At 36.3% G+C, this 19,699-nt stretch overlaps 1 protein-coding gene across 4 annotated transcripts in view; it reads left to right on the top strand.

The window, feature by feature from the left end:
• The window catches only part of CADM2 (cell adhesion molecule 2), a 655,415-nt gene that overhangs the window by 447,319 nt on the left and 188,397 nt on the right, over positions 1-19,699 (top strand). The window lies entirely within an intron of this gene.

The following is a 19,699-nucleotide window of genomic DNA, read 5'->3' as shown; positions in this document are numbered from 1 at the left end:
CAGTTCAAGGTCAGGCCGGCCTAACTGTTGAAGCATTGCACAGGGCACAGTAACCAGAACTTGGCAGGGGAAATGAGCATCTAAAGAAAAGAAGCAGAGATCTTCTAGAGACTGCTGCCAATAATATGAGTCTACCTACTAAGGTAGACTCATAATGTGATGATCTAAGTCTGTCACATATCAGAGGCGTATTTGGTAAAAGGCTTTAGGGCAACTGCTTTTTGATATCAGAACATATAAATTACAAGTGGAAGAATATCTAATTTAGATATGATTTAATTATGGATCAAATTAAATGAGAGGATTGAATCTTCTTTTATTCTATTTTTTAATTAATTTGTTTATTTTAGCAGTGGTTTATTTTAGTGAGCTAGATTTCTTCTGTCTTTTGTCTGACTTGTATTGGCATTATGTTGGTGATAAATCTATTTTCAGCAGTAGATGTTCTGAGAGAACTGAAGAATGGAAAGTCCAGCAAATTCAATAGGAAAGATTTATACGTGCTTGTAATAAACTGTAATTCTGTGGTGCTCAGGAGAATTCACTGAGGCTTACTATACAGTGTGTAATGCTAAAGATTTCTGTGTTACTATCATTCTCACTGTTCTTCTGATTGCTAGTTGAGCAGAAGGAACAATATCCAAAAGTGAATAAAACAGCCCTTATAATATCAAAAGGCACAAGCCTATAGAAAAGCTAGTTTTTCCCTAAGGGTTTAGAAAGATATTGTTATGGATTTTGCTGTATCTTCTTGAAATGGAGATATGTAACTATTGAACGTAAGATAGTTTAGAAAAAGCAATATAACAGTGTCTAAAAGGACACTGTCTCTACCCCACAGCTGCCTGTCCCAGAGGAAAGACATGGAAGATGCACAGTGGCAATGGAATTTAGTTTACTCATGACATTTAGTTGAAATGATTTTGTGTTTGTGGTTTTCTGGAAGAAGATCAGGAAGATAATTAAAACCGAAGGTTATACTGCAAATCAGAGTACAGTGTGGAGATGGTTGTGCTTGCTCTTAGTCAGAAATGGAGCAAAAAAAAAAAAAAAAACATTAATGAGATTTTGTAAGACTTGGTACTTCAGCAGTTAGCTACTGCCAGGTGTCTTTCTGGACTGAAAGAACTAGAGTACAGACTGGAGAAAAGAAAAAAAATAAATAAAAAATCTAAGTGTGACAGATACTTTGAGGCAGAGAAGTGACAGAGAAAAGATTTGAACCATGGGCAAAGTCACCTTTTCTGTTGTTTCATGTGTGCTGTGCTCGGGGAAATAGAACTTTGTGCACTCTTTTCAAATTGGTAGGACTTCATCACAGAAAATCCCCACTCTGTCATCTGCCTCCTGTCCCAAATGAAACAATTTCCAAGTCTTTACGTGCCAAGCATAACTACTTCACATCAAAACTAGCTACTCCGTAATGGCTGCAGTCAAAGGGTTCTGTCTGTGCAGCATACACATAGATACCTGCAGGTGTAAAATGTGCAGTGGCAATCTTAATAAAACGTGTTCTATGTGCTTGCTTATCTGCTTTGGTAGTGTGTACAAACAAATGCATGGTCATGAGAATACAGTAGTCTTGATACCCAAAACAAAGAAACTCTTCAAGGAAAAATAGTTCTCCTCTTAGCTTCACCTCATCAATGCATTTTTCAGGCAGGGATTCTAGGTGCTAAATGTTTGAATGCCAAGAAGGACGCTCTTTGTGCAAAAAGGTAGAAGACTGGGATATAAGCAGGCAACAAGACCTAGAAATACTCATGTTACATTTTCTGCTGTTGTAAGTTAAAAACAAAAATCGCCAAAGACTAACTAGAAAGAATAGACATTATTCAGATATGGAACACAATGTGATTTAAATGCGATGAAATGCTTACACTAATTGTGAAGTCGTAAGCCCAAGAGTTTGTTGTATACGTTTTAAAAAACTAACTTCGAATATCAGAAGATCAAAAACTTGTATTTAACTTATATTCTGCCACCTTGAAACACACACAGTGTATTGCTTTGTCATTTCTTCACCTCTGAAAAATTCTCTGCTTTCCAGAAAGAGTTGAGTTGTTTCAATCTGTGCAACAGATGTTTGTCTGTGTCTCCTCCTCCCCTCTCCTGCCCTTCCCTGCTGTGCAAATGTGGTCTTTGACATTTATATTTCTCTCATTTGAGCATGTGTCTGTTTAGGCTAGTTGTGGTAACTGCTGAGATTAAAAGAAAAAAATCTCTATGTTGAAGCTGGTAAGTCAGTTTCTTGAATTATATCAAGTACCCTCCTTTTCCATGTAATAAACTCTTACAGCAAATGGAAGATTTTTATTATTTTATTTTTCTTACAGAGTATGGGCAAGCCTGTACATGAGTAATTTTCAAAAATTAAATTTTAGTGTAGTTTAAGAACCAACTGCAAGAAGAGTCACGTAAATGTTGCATGGCAGCTCACAAATTGCCAGGCTGCTAAATTGACAGCTCTACAATAATATATGCAATAGAAAAAATCTCCTTTTGCATAGCAGCATTTTTGTTAGTTTTTCAAATGTTTCATTCTTTAGGGTGATTAAGGGAATGGCGTACATGTGGTTGCCCCATATGCTCCTTTCATGAATATTGCTGCTGCTTGCACCCTCAAAGAGGAGACTGCTTATCCTTACTTGCTGAATCATTTTTCTTCTTCCTGACTCATTGCAGTATCATGTAGTGAACTTGGGTTTCATTTTCATATAGGCATAGGTGTATATGGCACTGATTCAGGTTATAATTGTGTGGACATGTCATCTTAGCTACTAACACACACGCTAGCTAGATCGAAGTTTAGTTCAGAGGTGCATGTCATTCAGCAAGGAAACCTCTGTCTACACTGCACTTTTATCCTGATATAGGGTCACTCCAACAGCATTTTCCTTGCTGGCCTTCAAATACATGTACACTAGCGCTTTTGGTCATGAGAAACAATGCTTTGATTTAACTCTGAAAAAGTCATTTTTATATAAATATACTATGTAAATGCACTAAGTAAGGTAATGCAGATGTGACCGCTACCAGAACTGCTGGGTATCCTGCAAATTAGACGCAAGTGAACGTTTTCTCAGCAATGTGCAGAATGAGTGTTGCACACTCTTTTCCAGAAGAATCTCTGGAAGTCAAGTCAACATTTTGTTAGGTACCAAATAACCTTTAGAATGATTCAGTAAATTATAAAATAAAAGACTTCAACTGAAAGATTCTTACAGGCAAGTAGGAAATCTAGTCAACCATTACTGACAGGGATTCAGTGATCTAGAAAATTACTTTAATGTACATATCAATATACTTGCTGATTTCTTGCATTTCAGTGGATTTTTTTAAAAAAAAGTTATTGCAGAGACTCCTTGTGTTTCATGTGTTATAAAATTCACTAAAACTTTTCTATATTAAAGCAATAAGACAGCTATTTTAGCTCGTTGGGTTTGCAGGTTTTTTAATAAAAATTAATATTTTTTTAAGTAGAACTTAACAGTCAAAATATCTCTGTGTTTATGGAGCTGGCAAACAAACTGCATTAAGAAAGCAGAAAAATCAGCTTATGGATCTGGAATGAAATTTAGAGTTTAAGAACTTGTTTGTGAAACAAGACTTACCAAAGCATTTATGGAAGACAGGTAATTTGCATTAGTAACTAAAGGTGCTTAGTAAAGTAACTAACTGGAATTATTTCCTGAGAAATATGGTTGACAATTGTTGATAAATAAAGTTATCCTTTTAGTGGCCTAGTGACATAACATAGACCATTTTGATAAATTTAAAAAAAAAAAAAAAAGACTGTGATTTATTTCCAGGTGGCATTGAAACTAACAGTAATATTTAACTGGTCTAGAGATTCAGAAGTCAGTTCTGAGTTCATTGCTCTGCCATTGGCTTCATGCAAGTACACCAGTCCTGTCCCTTCTTGTGCTTTTTGAGGAGTCAGAATTTAACGGCTTGTGCACAGTGTTAACAAATGCCTGTATCTAAAAATACATGTTTGTTTGTTTGATTTTGTTTTTGTTTTTTTCTGCTGATTCCTTTTGTTAAGCCAACTCATTACCTTTAAGAACACTAAGGACGAGAACTTCAGACAAACATGATACCCAGGTTAAAGCTTTTTATTCAAAGAACACTGGAAATCAGAGACCCGATGTTAAGTTCTCACAAATAAAAGGGATCCAAAGGTCACGATGAAAAAGAAACAGATTCTGGAATAAAAACTTTAGAGACTTTGAATAAGAGGCTGCCTTCCATCTACTGTGAAAGCAAGGTCAAGTGATAATAGCAAATAAAAGATTTTCCATGTAGCTATTTTTGAAGGCAGCTAGAGAATTCAGACATATCCTTGTAATTAATCTATTTTAAATTAAAAAAGTGACAGTCTTTCTATACCTAAATCCCCTTAACAATTTCCTTGAGATAGCCTTTACAATCTATAAGGGGCACAATGCTGAATGCAGCTTGCAGTGCCATGTGGCGCTTCTAAATTTGTATTGGCAGAAAGAAATGCATAACACAAGAACATATTTTTCTTAAATCCATTTAATAAGCTGAGACTCGATAACACAACAGGGGAAGTCAAGGTGTATCTTATAAATAAACAAATCAGATTTAGCATTTGGCTATATATAAGGAGTGTGGCATCTGTAAATAACCCTCTTAGAGAATACCAGGGAAAAAAAAATTACCATCAGTATACAGCACCATGCTTAGCAAAGCCACAGCAGCTTTTTCCTTTCTCTGTTGTTACATGGCACACATCCAGATATCTGCTGTACTAACATTTGCTCCTGGGAGGAGATGAAGAAAAAAGGGTCCATAAGGTTTCCATTGGCCTAGACAACTGAAACATCTGCTAGATTCATGAGCAGCTTGCTGGCTAAAGTCAGTGGGGAGAATTGCTGCAGATCAGTGCTGCCATATCAATAGATATTTCATAGACCATAGGGAAGAAATAAGAAATTCAGTAGAGTAAGTGATTTATATTAAAGTACACCAAAGTCTTGTGTAGTTTTGTATAAAATGATATCTAAATTGTGCAGAATTAGTCACATCTACAACTGATCAGCATACAAGGCTTGTTAGGGACCAGGTACAGGAAAGAGTAACAGGATGCAATCCTAACCTTCCAGTATCTTCTACTAGAAGCAAGTCCCCTGGGTTCCTAGATGAAATTTGACAAAAGAAAGCCTCAGTCACTTGAGAAAAGATTCCCTTCACTCAGCAGCTTGCAGTACAAGAAGCCTTTTCCATCTTTCTGAAACGGAAGGGAATCAGCCACTCACTGTGGCTACTATAGAACATAGAAAAGAGCAAGTGTTGAAGCAACAAGCGTGGAGGACAAAGGAATATATATGTCTGTATACACTAGGTGTAAATTGCCTTTCATCTACTTAATTCAAGTGACCTAGCCTGGTTTCCAGCACCTGCAAATGTAGTCCTAGGTAATTTTGTAGTTCACAGTTTGGTGCCAACCTCAAAAGGGTTACTAGAACTGTATACAACAGGAACTCTCAAGATGGAATATTTGGTGCTATATTATAACTGAAAGAGGAAAGTAAACGAAGTACCAAATTTTGAAACTATTGTTTCATTGGCTTTAGCAGAGCTGTATTTCAGTCATCTAGTCTCTGCTACAAAGAGAGTCAAACAGGTAAAAAGGTAAATATTGATGTAATGGGTGAAATCACTAGTAATGAAAACTCCCTGAACGTATAGGGAATTGCAAGAGGAAAACCTTGTATTAATCATTCAGGCTTTTTTTTCTGTGAGAAGCAGAGCTGCTTTTGCAAGGAATGTTCCAGGTTGGCTGAGATGCTTGTATGTATTGATCAACAAAAAGTCATTAAGGGAGCGCCTGTTCAGATCAAAACCACATACTTCCTTGCTTTTAAGATAGTACTGCCTTTTATTCCCCACCCCAATACATTTTATAGAAAATATGCGTGTTATTAAAGGAATTCTCTTTGAAAGTTTTATTTATCCACATTGTGTTAAGTTAACACAACTTAAGTATCTAAGCTGGTGTCAAAACCTGTACTAGAATATTTTACTAAGATGTGCTATTACCAGAGTTCTGGTGATGACAACAGGTAAGTATAACATTGTATTTAGCATCTCTGATCAAGCTCTGATTTTTCTACTTTTGTTTTTTCTGTATTTGTATTTGAGGATTATGTGTAATCTGAAGCAAACTGAATGGATCAGTGAAAATTGAAGTCAGGGTAGCAAGGATTTATTTGATGTACTAATGCAACGATCAGTACTTTTGTTCAGATTTAAAAAAAAAAAAAACAGCAAGTTTGTTTTAAATACACTGTTCAATTGTAATTCAAATGTACAGTCTAAAGTAGAAAAGAGCTAAGTTCACAGGGAAAAAAGTTGTTTTTATTGATGTCTCTATCACTGTTCTTCTTTGTTCCCCCGCTCCTGTTTCTTTGTGTATATATCTGCTAACACCTCTGATATGTGTTGCTTCTATATTTTAACAAGAATAAAAATTACTGTGTGGACATGTAGTAAGGCAAACCTAGAACTCTTTGCACTTTTCTTGGCTGTTTTATATGGTGAAAAATTCCAGCTGCCGTTTCCACACAGAGGGTATGAAGTGTTAAGTGAGCTTTTTCAGGGACACATAAGGCTGAGCAATTCAGTCCTGTTATGTTTTGGGGAATCTGTATCTTTGTATTCAGGGATTCTTGAATCCTCTCTGAGGTTACAAGCACATTCAAAGTACAGTGCTATTTGAAGCTGACTTGTATACCTGCATCTTCTGCTGTCTTTCAGCATCTCCTGGATGAAATTTCAGGAGGTGGTAAGACAAAGCTGAAAGTAATGGGGTTTTAAACCTTGACTATGTTCTGCTCAGGTGGAAAGACTGATCTGAAACAGCTACAGAAAGTAGATGGGCACCTGGACAAAAACGTCCTTGCTGGATGGACTACTTGAATGTTGGACTTCAAACTCCAGGGTCTATTTTAAACATGGAGAGAGAAGGAAAACTATTTCTGGGGTGATGCAAGAATACTTCTTTTTCTGTTTTGGTGCCTCAATACTTGATGACCTTTTTTTTTTTCAAGTAGATTTTAAATGTTTCATAGATGGGAACAAGGAAATGATTAAAGGGGTCATGGCAAAATAAGGAAAAAGTTTAATCAGACCTCCTGATTTCAGTGTTGTTTTTTTGTTTGTTTGTTTTCTGTATTTGTTTGTTTGTTGTTTTGTTTCATTTTGTTTTGGTTGCTTGGATTTGTTGTTTTGGTTTTTTTTGTTGTTGTTGTTATTGTTGTGTAATTCTCTTTCACTGGAATGTTTAATTTAGAAAATTTAAAAGTAAAGTGTTTTCACTTTTCTGAAGAAAAATGCTTTTTACACTTCGGTACAATTTGTTATTTCTGATGTGTTAATCTATCTCCACCTTTCCTTTAGCCAAAGCAATGTCCTAAATTATTTCTGAATTCCTAGTAATTTCAGCTTTCCTTAAACATTACTTTATCCAACAAAAATATCTTCACCCAGTATTAAGTTTAGAAGCTTTAATGTATCCCCAGAGTATTTCAAGCCAAGATTTTAACAGGGTAGAGCTGTGGGAGAAGCTATGATTAGGCTACTGAAGTATCTGTGAGGTCAGTATGGGTTCTGCAAGCAGATCAGCTGAATATCTGACTTGAATGAAAGGTTAATACAAGCTGCTTGTGGACAGACACTCACCTGAGATGATGTTAGGCACTCCAAGGTGTAAGGAAGCTTGAATAATGTGAGTTCAGCCTCTATAATCTGACAACTGTTGTAAATGTCCAGTCGACAGTTTGACCAGGCAGCGGCAGCTATTAACACGTAATAACTTACATAAATTCTCAATTCACAGAAAAGATGAAACATATAGGATTAAACAGAAAACCCGTAGATCTGATTTAACAAGCCTATGCCAACGATTCATTTGCTACTTCACTGCATTGGCTGTTATTCGACATGTGCTTCATATTGAAGCTTTGTACAGAAAGTTCCCTTCCTATAAAAATACACAAAATAAAGGGGTGGAGGTAAGGGTCGTGATGGGGAATCTCCACCACCTGCAGTATCCTAAATAGGTTGAATCTTCACACTAATCCTGGAGCATCCAAATAGCTGTTTTTCAGAATGCTGTTCTGGGTTGACAATCTCAATCTAGGATTAAGTTAGTGATTTTGTCTTGTTCTTGTGAGCATATCTGGCTATGGCTGTAGTTTTCTCTTTTCTTAACTGTTTGCCTACTTTTGTTGCAAGGGGAGAGTTAGACAGCTGCTGGTCTTGATTATCAGCCTTTCAAATGGCATTCTGGATAGAGAAAGGTTTTTTTGAGACTATAATAATATTTTTTTTGGACATTCTCAGAAGTTGTGTGTCATTTTCCTCCTCCTGGTAATTTCTTCATTGAGAAAGATCAGATAACCCATTTATAATTTATGTAGAACCATGCTCTGTAATTAAATTATTTCTCACACCCTTACCTGTGAAATTGCTTCTGGATTCCATGTGCTTGAAAAAGGGATGGTCAGTGTATTGCCATAAACCTTGCACATTGCTTCAGGACACTTTTTTTCAAGTATTTCCTTTCTAGATATGGAAAGGTTTGTTGTTAGACTATGAAAATATATTTATAGACCCACATTTCTCTCATTTTAAGTAATTCCTGGTTTCTTTTCCTTTTTTAACCATATAAGCCTTTGGATGCTTATCTGCAATTTTGGGGAATTTTGAAGAACTAAGAAGAAAATATCTCATACCAAATGCTTGTTCAGGCCTTGTGACTATTTCCCAAAACTGGAACTGTACTGTGCCAGGCTGGGGTGCATCAGCACAGCTGTATTCATTTTGATTTGTTTTCCTTTGTTTTGCAATTGTGGAAGTGCAGTGGGCTTCAAGAGGGTCAACTACGGAGTCATTCAAAGAAAGTGACAAACATCTGTGGCTTGAAATGAGTTATCACATGGAGACTGGATGGAAAATGTGTGAAAATGCTGTGCTTTACACTGCATTTCATTGCAGCCAGTCTTAGAACTTCTGTAAGTTCTGAAGTTCATAAGTTTATAAGAAGTTTTATAAGTTTTACTCTCTAATGGATCGTTCATTAACACATTGGATTCAAATTACATTGGCAGGATGTTGTAATGTACAGTATTTTATATTTACAAAACATTTGCGTAGCTGTTGTTTGATATGATATCTAAAGAACTTCCAATGTAAAGTCAGATAGTACGTGTAACTGCATGTTTTACTTTTTTTTTTTCATTATTAGTATATGTCTTTCCATGATGTTTAGGCTCAGATAGTTTTCCTATTGTCCTGTTGCTTATCAGAATAATGTTGGTGTCAGAAAACTTTTTTGGCTTACGCTCTTTAGAATTGCCTGCTCACTGATGGGATGCTGGGTGTGGGAAGCCCTGGTTCTGTTACAGTCACCTTAGAAAAATCAGCAATGTTAAGTTCTCTTTCTTCTGTAGTCTTTTGGGTAAACTATTCAGATTGTTTTCCTCCCACATATAGTGTTTTATTTTTTTTTTCTCTCTGTTTTTTTTTTTTTTTTTCTTTTTTCCCAAGACCACTGTCAGCTGCCTCCAGTATGTGGAGGTGGTGTGAGGTTCTTTACAGTGGTTTGAGGCTCCTGTGTGCCAAAAATGGAGGCTGTTCACAACAGTTCTGCCACTTGGCTAGCAATCAAGTCACTGGCACAGTGCAGAATAAAGTGCTCTATCATTCTGGTAAGGTGATACCCAAAAGACAGGTGTTACCTGAACATTCTATTTCATAAAAACACATAAATAAACATTCCCAGTTTATGCAAACCTATTAATTATATCACTGCATATGTGCCATTGCTGGCCAGAAAAAATGTAACCAGTCACTATAAAATTGGATTGGTTGCTTCCTCCCTCCCCCTCCCCTCAGAGCTCGTTCTTTGAGCAACATTGTGACAAGGGCATTTCAAAATAAGAATCTTTTATTTTACCACCTTTAGCTTTGTGTTGCCTTTACCACCTTGTGTAATAAAAAATAGCCACGTTACCCAAGTTGGACCTTTTTGCTTTAAATTACCACTTACTCCCTTTGCCTGGCTTTTCTTCTGCAGAGACTTTCCACAATGCAAGAGTATCCAAAGCAAAGAGATTTATCCTTTTAGTTACATATTATTGGGAATCAATTCATTAGAAGACAGAAAGCAGCATTTAGGCAGAGTGCTGTCTCCAGATGGTATGTTGCAGTATAGTAGAGGACCCCAAATCACAGTACTGAGCTAGCACTCTTGAGAACTGGTTGTATTAACCACTCTTGAGGCTGAAAATATGAAACTGAAATATGAAACTACAACATAACAAAGATGAGTTGTACAGACTGCTTGGCCACTTTTTTACCTGCAGGATTTTTTTATTTTCTTTTGGAGGGTGAGGGAGGGAAGCCTAAACTGAATGAGGTAGAAGCTTTCCTCCATTCTCTGCAGAAGCAGCTTTTTTGAGTTGGGCTAATATTGCTTGAATTTCATATATATTCCTATTGAAAATATATTTTATGTTAAATTTCTAATATATGTTAGTTCCATTAGTCATTGCAGAAATGGCATAATTAGCTTATGATCTTACTTTGCTTATGCTGGCATGCTTTACACTTCTAAATATGGATTTCACTTTGTCCGTAAAGCCCCTTAAATATTCTGCTGTTTCTGAAAAACACGGAGCCCTGGCTCCAGTTCTGTCAGTAAAAGTCGTACCTGTGTGCTGAACCTGTCTGTAGGCAGTGGAATGCATTCATGCAAAGGCCAAGTCCTTGACTGTGCTGTCTGACTGTGCTGTGTGAGAGGAAGGCACCCCAAGAACCCTGTACAGAGTGGTTGTTGGTCAGTCCTTACAAGTATGACAGGTCACATCTTTACAGCTCATTAATTTTCTTTTAAAATGTTGTGTCCAGAACTTCATTCAATTTCTTACTCAGAGGAGAAGATTGAACAGATGAGTTATAATCGTAACAGGAGGTATTTGGGTACCAAGTCTGAGTGACTGTGTGAATAATGGATGTGAAGTCAATAATGTTTGATACCAACAAAGGTCCTAGACAGACTTCTGTACTGTTTTGGTGTGTTAACTGTGAGAAGTACTAGTCAATATGATGAAATTCCTGGCCTTGGGGAGAGGAAAGTATGCGGTATGTTCTGAATTGGTATCTTTGGTAGGGTTGAATGTGTAGGTATATTTGTCACCATCGTGGCTACCTGTGTTCCTTCCATCACCCTATTATCTGGGTTCTGCATAATTTTTGTTTGTACATTTTCTTCATGGAACATTGATGTGAAGTAAGAAAGTACCATTATTCTCATTTTACATGTTCAGAACTGAAGTGTGAAGACACCATGGCCCAGATCCTCAAAGAAATGAAGTACCTAGTTCCTTATTCTTTCTGTTAGAACTGGGTACCTACCTACTTTTAGTGAAGAAGGGCTTTACAGTTTGCAGAGGCACAAAGAGTTGTGCATAGCTCTTCAAAGCAGAAAACAACGTGAAGCTTTAAGCCACATTTGCACTTATAAGAAGCGGAAGTCTCAGTAGTGTGCTGTGACAGTCATGGGAAGATGAAGTTCACTTCAATTATTTTGGCGTTTGTAACTTCGATCAGTAATTTAGAGTGGTGGAGGGAAATACCTTTTTCCCTTTTCAAAAACAAAAAACACTAGTTATTCTTCTCCATAAGCAAAGAGTGCCATGGCAATAATCTGAGGAGAGTTAAAAATACTAGATGTTTATGCAAGGTTCCTAGGAAACAGCACTGTCTGTGTATATGCTTTTTGTATCACTGTCTCTCTCTCTTACTTTTTCCTGTTTATCTTTATGGAATAATTGTACTTAAATATGTAATTTTCTCACATTTATATCTGCAATCTGTTTCACTGTAATGGAAACTGAATCAATTATATCTCGAGTTAGCTGCTGTTGTAGAAACATACCTGAAACATCGGGAGTGCAAGAAGTAACAAAGGCTTCTTCTTTGTTTATCGCTGTGTAACATAACTTCTATAGTCTGAAATCAGTGGCTATCCCAGTGTGCTCTTGTCCTCTGGAATATTTTAGTAATTGCTTAAACATCTGAGAAAGCTGAACAACCTTGAATGCACAGTTTGGGGGTAACTTTTTTTTTTTTTTTCCTGAATTGTTTCTTTTCTCTTCCCTAAACCTCTCATTGCGTAGTAAGTTTCTGCAGTGTTCTCATTAACTCTAATTTTCTCTGCAAGTGGTTTTGTTACTGGAGCATGTCATAGTTACCAGAGCGCACACTTTTTTCCTCCTCCTTGTTTTGTTTCTTTTTTTAAACACCATTTTTCAGTGAGCAAACAATTTACAGGACACTCTTTCTGGAGATCAACTCTAAAATAAACAAGCAATCCAGACGTGGGACTAAATTAGCACTACTTAAGACAACAAATTAGGAAAAGCCATTTGACCTAGTCAAAGACAAAGATGAATGTTTTCCTTACTTAATCTCTGCTATAGTCTGCCTGGCTGAAAATGAAGAGAACTACAAGCTTTATTTTTCCCCTCACAAGTGATGACAAACTTGATTTGCCTCATTGAGCCGATGGGCAGCTAGGTTCGCAGGAGGAGCTGAAGTCAGTGGGCCAGAAGGTTGCTAACTCACTGCTGTCACCTCTTGTCCTCTCCCTCCTCTCTTTCCACATACATTTCTTTTTAGGACCTTCTGACAAATAGTGAAAGGAGTAGGCAAAGCATACTCTACTGATACTGTGAAACTCATAATTTATAACATAATTGTTTCTTACAAAAACAGATCTCTGCAGAAACAGAATTAAAGAATTAAAGACAGAAATTTGTTTTCTCAGTGTTTATAGCCACCAAATCGCGTTTGTAATTAGCCTGGTAAATTGATTAGAGTATATAACCTAACTATCAAACTGAAGTGTTGAACTCATTAAAGAGCTTTCATTTTAATTGCAAAAAGTAAAAAGAAAAAAAAAAATTAACAAATAAGCGTGAGATGAACTCATAAGACAAATGTTTCCAAACTGGACCAAATAATGGTAATTATTCTGCCACCCATGGTCTTGTCACATACTGAGATAAAATCAGTTTTAAAATCTGTAAAAGCAGTTCAGCCATGATTTTGGGATAGGAAAAAAAAAAAAAAAAACAAAACTTTCTTGACTGGAAACAGCTTGTGGCTAATGAGATACTAACCTGTCAGTTCTACTAGAAAGCAGTATTGGTCCTCCACACAGCACTGCAAAAGCAACCTGCGGTAGAACATACTTAACTACAGCTCCATCTAGGCACAGTAATTTTGCTAACAAAGCTTCCAATTATGAGAAGAGAGACTGGAATACAGCATGGTGACAGCGATATCTACGTGTCTCTTTTGTAGTAATACCATTACTTCAGTCAGCTTAGTTAATGATAAAGCAAAAACTAAAATGCACTGAACTTATCTGAAAAGCTGTGTTCAGGAAAGTATGTATAATTTACATGTTCTGTATTTTCTAGATGTTTATATGCGGTATGGAGCATTTGAAGAGGGATTTCTGATTGGCCCAAAATAAAATTTGCATGAAAGATGGTGTTCACTCAAGCCTACCCTGCTCCATCTTATCTTACCCCAGTTTACACCTTCCATTTCTTCAGCTAAGTGGGGATAACTCTCGTATTCCTGGCACTGATCAGCTTCATGCTTTTTTCTACATCTGCTAAAACCTGGCAAACAGCAAAACGCTGGAGTACCCATGGATGCCTACTTGCAAGAGACCCCTGGCCTTTGCCAGCCTGGTGTGCCCATATCATCATGTAATCCCATATGATTACAAGTTCTTTTTAGTGTGCATCTTGCAAAGTCTCAGTCCTTGCCTCTATTACAAGTTCCAAGTACCAGTATATTTTCCATACCTTTAACCTGAAGTAAGGAATGACTGTTGCCATTACGTAATGTGGTGCTGATTCCTGGGGTGGAGCAGAGCATCCCAACTGTGTGTTCAAGGAAGAGAAGGGCTGCTGGGTTGTTTTGGGAATGGAGGGGCCATATAGCAAGAGGTAAGTGAAAAATCGTGGTTTGTTCAGCTAGCGTAATGCGGACTGAAAATCGATGTATCTGGGAAGTGTTTAATGCACTGATGAGTAGTGTGGGAAGTGCTTAGAGGTTTTCCACTGGAGATTGAAATTTACCATGTAATTAATTATTATTATTAAGTCATATGCTGCGTTATTTATTCCTTTCTTTTAGCGTGTATGAACATGCAGGGGTTTTGCTGGAGTACAGAATATTTTAGTTCAGTATTTTTTGCTATTAATATGAATATGGTTTTCTTACTGCTATCATCTCTTTTGTTTTTCAACAAGGTAAAGTAAACATAATGCAAGAATTTATATTTGTGACATTAGTAAGTCCAATCTAAAAGTTCAAGAGATTTGGATTCATACCTGATATTTGGAATTTATCTTAATATTCTTGGGAATCCACTCTTTTTTTTTTTTTTTTTTTTTTTTTTACTTCTTCTTGGCCCTGTCCAGAATTTGCACATTAAATATTTTTAATTATTTAATTAATCCAGAAATAAAGATATTTGTTTTTAACATTGTCTTTCATATTTCACAGGGGCTTCTCCCCATAGAAAGGAGTTACGTTTTGATGGGGGGAGTTGAAATGATCTCAAATCATTCATAGAATAAAGATGATTATAGAAGTTTTATTCAGCAGCATGTAAGCACAAAACAGAAGTTATATGAGATTTCAACAGTATATGGAATGAAGTACTACAAATTTTTCATCTGTGCATATAAATGGAAGCATTGATTGTTAAGTTAATTTCTTAAAAACAAAACAACAAAAAAAAAGTTCTCTGTAAGTAGATTTGTCTTTCCTATATTAGCAACTGCATGAGATGAAATCAGATGACAAAGTGGAAATACACATATTAAAAAAAAAAAACAAACACTTTTGTTCCCTTTTTAATTGAAAACTTTTTTGCAAGTTGAATAAGCATCAATGTTTGTTTTTATGTAGATTGGATGGCAAAGCATAGTTAAGATGGGTTGCCTGAGGTCATGTCAATGGTAGGTTTAGGAATGTAAATCAGCTTTTGAAATCTCAGATTTCAGTTAGTTTCATGGGATTTGTCTCACTGCCATCACCAGCATTAAAAGAAACATGAACATTAGTTTGCAGCTATATTTTCCACCTGAACAGAAACTATCACGTTCTGTCTTAAAACACAGCTTCAATAAAAAATGAATTATTTTCAATATGCTTTTGAATATATTTATCAATATTAGACAAATTTAATACTTACATGATTTCCTAAATTACAGTTATGCCTGGAAAAAAGTTACCGTAATAATCTTTAAAATGTTTTGACTGCCATAAGACGTTTGACTTGAAATAGCATGACATGTTGATTACTAACCAAAACTCATTCAAAACCAACCTTGTAAGCATGAAGTAGACTAGAACTGTTTGGAAATATATGATGAAAATGTAACAGTAAATAGGAACTCTCCATTGAATGGTCACATTTCTGCGCATTTGCCTCACAGCGAAAAGCAGCTGGTACTGTACTACAAAGAAAGTTTTCGGGTCTGTTTTTTAGAAACACCCTGAGAAACAAAACCATTTCCAGCAAAGTTTGCCAATGCCACAACAACTGTGGATATATGAAATAATGAAGAGCGCAGGTCGCTGGGCTCAGAGATGCACGTTTCAGTGTGGTGAAGCACAAGGATGTACATCTAAGAACTATGGAAGGAGGTGGTAGAAACACAATGGGGAGCAGTGTCTGAGGAAAAAAAAAAAAAGCGTTGAGGGAGAAAGGCAGTCAAACATGGGCCCTGAGCTGACACTGGGGCCAAGGGGACTTGTGTAGATACACAAAGTCCATGAATTGCTGGTACAGAAGTGGTGTCATCTTTGTATTTGTTGCTTCTGTGAATGCCACACTGAGGTCTCCAGGTCTTGGATCCACACTTCAGAAAAAAAAGATGAAAAAATGAAGAGGGCACAGAGAAGAGCCACAGACTAATTAAAGGATTAGAAAAATGTGATTTCTACAGCAAGACTTAGGAGCTCAATTTATTTAGCTTATCAAAGAGTAGGTTAATGGATGATATGATCACAGTCTCTAAGTACCGATGAAAGAAAGAGAAATTTGATAATAGAGGGCTCTTCAGAGCAGGGAAGAAGATGTAACAAGAGTCCGCGGATGCTAGGTGCTGCAGCGAGACAAATTCAGACTAGGGGAAAAATACTGTTTTCTCATTTAAACTGTAAAGACTGTTACTTACTGAAATATGTTACCAACAGTGCCCCTGAGATTTCCAGTGCTAGACTTCTTAAAGGTGGAATGTTTTTTCTAAAGGACTTGTTCAACCTCTGCTCTCAGACTTAGGGGAGAAGTTAAGAAAGTTTAATGATGAAATTAAGAAGCATCTGTACTGGAGAACCACAGCAGTAATTTCAAGGTCTTGAAATGATGATGAAAGCCATGTTTCTTTTAACACATCAGTCCTGTTGAATCTGAATACGCTGCCCTCAATCTGGCAATGCCTGCCTTATTCTTGAATGCTCATCACCAAGCATTCTTGATTTAATGGGGTGGTTCGTGTGGATCAGAACCAGCATACTCAATGCTGGGAGTTATGAGTGTTTTTTTTTTTGCAGTGGTAACAAGTTATCCTGTGCAAGATGGTGATTTCCAAATAAAGTCCCTTGGGATATGATGTTCTGATTCTAATTTGTGGCCTCCAGCCATGGGTTGGTGTGCTGCTGTGGAAGCTTGCTGCCCCCGCAGCCGAACGGTGATGCCTAGAGCTAGCTGAGAATACTTTGTCTACTTCACTGATGGCAGGGTCTGTGCTTTTTGTTTCGTTTTTGCATCACACTGAGTAACTTGCACAGACTGGCAGCTTCTCTTATGTGCTTCGTGGCCATGTGCTACTTACCTATTTAACAGAAATAAGGCCTCTCCCACAAACTATTAATAGTCCCCCCAGGACCAGAGCCTCAGTGGCATAAAAGCACTTCTCTGACACCTTTAATGTTGTGTTAAATGGCCCAATGCTGATGCTTTCTAGAATGTTTATGTACCTGCTTATAGGCTTTTATAAGCTTTTTCTCCAGCCCCAAAGGTCCTACTTCAGTAACCCAAGTGAAGTGATGATACAAGCAAAAAAGTCATCTCATAAAAGTTTTTTTGTCTTACTTTTCCCATCACTTACTAATAATTTTGGTCTTAATAAGAGGTGTGCAGTATCCATTCTTTTGCTCTTGCCTTTTCTATTTTCCCTGTTCCATACAGACTTCGTTTCTTCCACTTGGGCTAATTTCTAAATCTCGTGGCTCATTTTCTCTGCATCTTTTTTTCCACTGCAGGCTTCCTATGAAGCCATGTGCATCTTCTCCAGATCCATGTAGCTTTTGTATTGATAAGGGATAGTAGAAATGCTTTGGCATGACTTCTATATGTTAGACTAATTCTCACTTCCAAAATATCAGCACTCAATATTAAGAAGTAAGAAGAAAGTTTTCCTGACCTCTTTCAGACGTAGGTACCCACCGTTTCCATTTAAGAGGTTGATCAGCATAGTTTATCTACTAAACACTGTTCTGATCAACAAGTCTGCACCATTACCCTAATTAGCAAGTGGGAGATTGCATATGCATTGAAACCTTCATAATAAGAATTATAATATCAAAAAGGGAATGTAGGATAATCCTGGGAAGATTTCCTATATCATGTTAATAAGGCCCTAAATTGTTACATTGTTACAATAGTCTTTTTTTTTTTTTTTTTTTTTTTTTTTTTTTTTTTTTTAATTGGAGAATAGGAATGGAAGATAGTTTAATGTAAATCACAGATTTCACTGCTCTATTCTCTGGCACTAGGCTTAGTCTAATGCTTCTTATATGTAAAAAATATCTTAGCCCCCATAGCCTCTTATCCACAGCACATATTTTAGAAGGTTATTTCTTTGGTAAAATGCCTGTAATTTAGTGGAAGTAATAACAGGCTGTGTGCATTTTTTCTGGATTTTTAAAATTCTAATTTAAGCAATAAGCAATTTATGCAATATCTTGAGGTTCTTTGACATATTGGAGTTGAAAGAAGAGAAATGGAAGAAAATGACAAATCTTTTCTGTTTTATTTTTTTCCCAACCTTGTTTATGATTTTTTTACTCCTCAAGCATTTCTCAATGTGTGGTTTTCAAGAAGCAGGGTTTGATTAATGAAGTGTCAGATGCAGAGGATGTCACAAGTATTTTGGCATTTATTATTTGCAGCATTTAAATTCACCACAGTATTTTCAGTATTCCATAGTTTTTATTTACTATATTTGTTATCTAGTTAATAGTAAATACCATCCTATAGTAAACATTAGTACATAGTAGATTTAGATATCTAAATAACTATCTGTAGATAGCTATCTATCTTTAGTTATCTACAGGAAGTTGATATTTATACGAAAAAAAGATACAATCTAGATTTTATTTTTGAGTACCAGTTATTCAGATTTGGCATTTTGAAGGAATTTTTTTTTGTTATTATTATATATATATATATATATATATATTTTTTTTTTTTTTTTTTTTTTTTTTTAAACTAAGACATGGAAGTGTTCTTCTTTGAAATTACCAAAGAATCTTCTGTTTCTCTATTGAGATGACCTTTCCTTAGCACTGGTGAGAATTTAAGATTTTGTTCAGATTATAAATGCTTAGGCAGTAGAATATTGTTTTTGTTTTGTTTTGTTTTAAATAGGGTGCTTATGGAGAGTATCAGGTTACCTAAAAGCCAATTGTTTCTGTGATGTAGATACTCATGTACCAGGCCTAAGTCCATCAAAATTATTTTACATAGGGAAATGGATAACTATCGAAACCTGGCTAGAATTAATTTTTTTTGGCAATAACAACAGGTCAAATAGAAGTTTAGTTACTAATACCTTATTTAGTAATTCCTTACTCTGGTAATCTGAAAACCTGTATACTAGATGATAGCCTTTATCTTTTAACTTTTTTATGTTGTACCTTCTACACAGAATGCCATGCCTCTGCTCCCACGTAGCTGGGAACAACTCTGGTGAGAGCCAGTGAAACAGGATGTTTCTGTTAGGGTTTTATGGCAGATTTGTGATTTCCTTTTGGTGTTATTAGTGGTTATTGAAAAGATAGTATAGTTTCCTCAAAGTACTTATGTCTGTTTGCTCCTGTAGGACTGTAGAGAGATTTTTCAATCCTGACGCATCCCACTTGAGTGTGAATCTTGGCATAATACTTCTTATGCTAGCAGCTCTACCTAACCTTGAACACTTCTTGTGTTAATAGGACCTATATAAAAGGAGAAGAAAGAATCACATTTAGTCCATTGTGTTGTGTTTTGCGTTGTATCCTTGAATAAATTAAGTATATTTCCAGATAACGATGTTTCTTGCTTATTGTTGAGGTCCTTTTCTTTCCCCACCCATGTTAAAAAAGAAAAAAAAAAATAAATCCCATGTTTTCACTCTGCTCCCTTGTGATGCTCTCGTTGGAATGTGTTCTACTGTTAGACAAGGTGTGCTATTTTCACAATACACAAAGCAACACTTCAGTCTAACTATGCCATTGAAAACGCTTGTGATTCAAGAACCTGGATGATAGTGTCCCTGTGTTGTGTAGAGGTATTTGGAAATCTTCCCAG

This window comes from Anas platyrhynchos, chromosome 1 (genome assembly GCF_047663525.1).
Source record: "Anas platyrhynchos isolate ZD024472 breed Pekin duck chromosome 1, IASCAAS_PekinDuck_T2T, whole genome shotgun sequence".
In the NCBI taxonomy this organism is placed as follows: Eukaryota; Metazoa; Chordata; class Aves; order Anseriformes; family Anatidae; genus Anas; species Anas platyrhynchos.
Note: the sequence above shows the minus strand (reverse complement) of the source record. Positions and strands in the feature narration are given on the sequence as shown.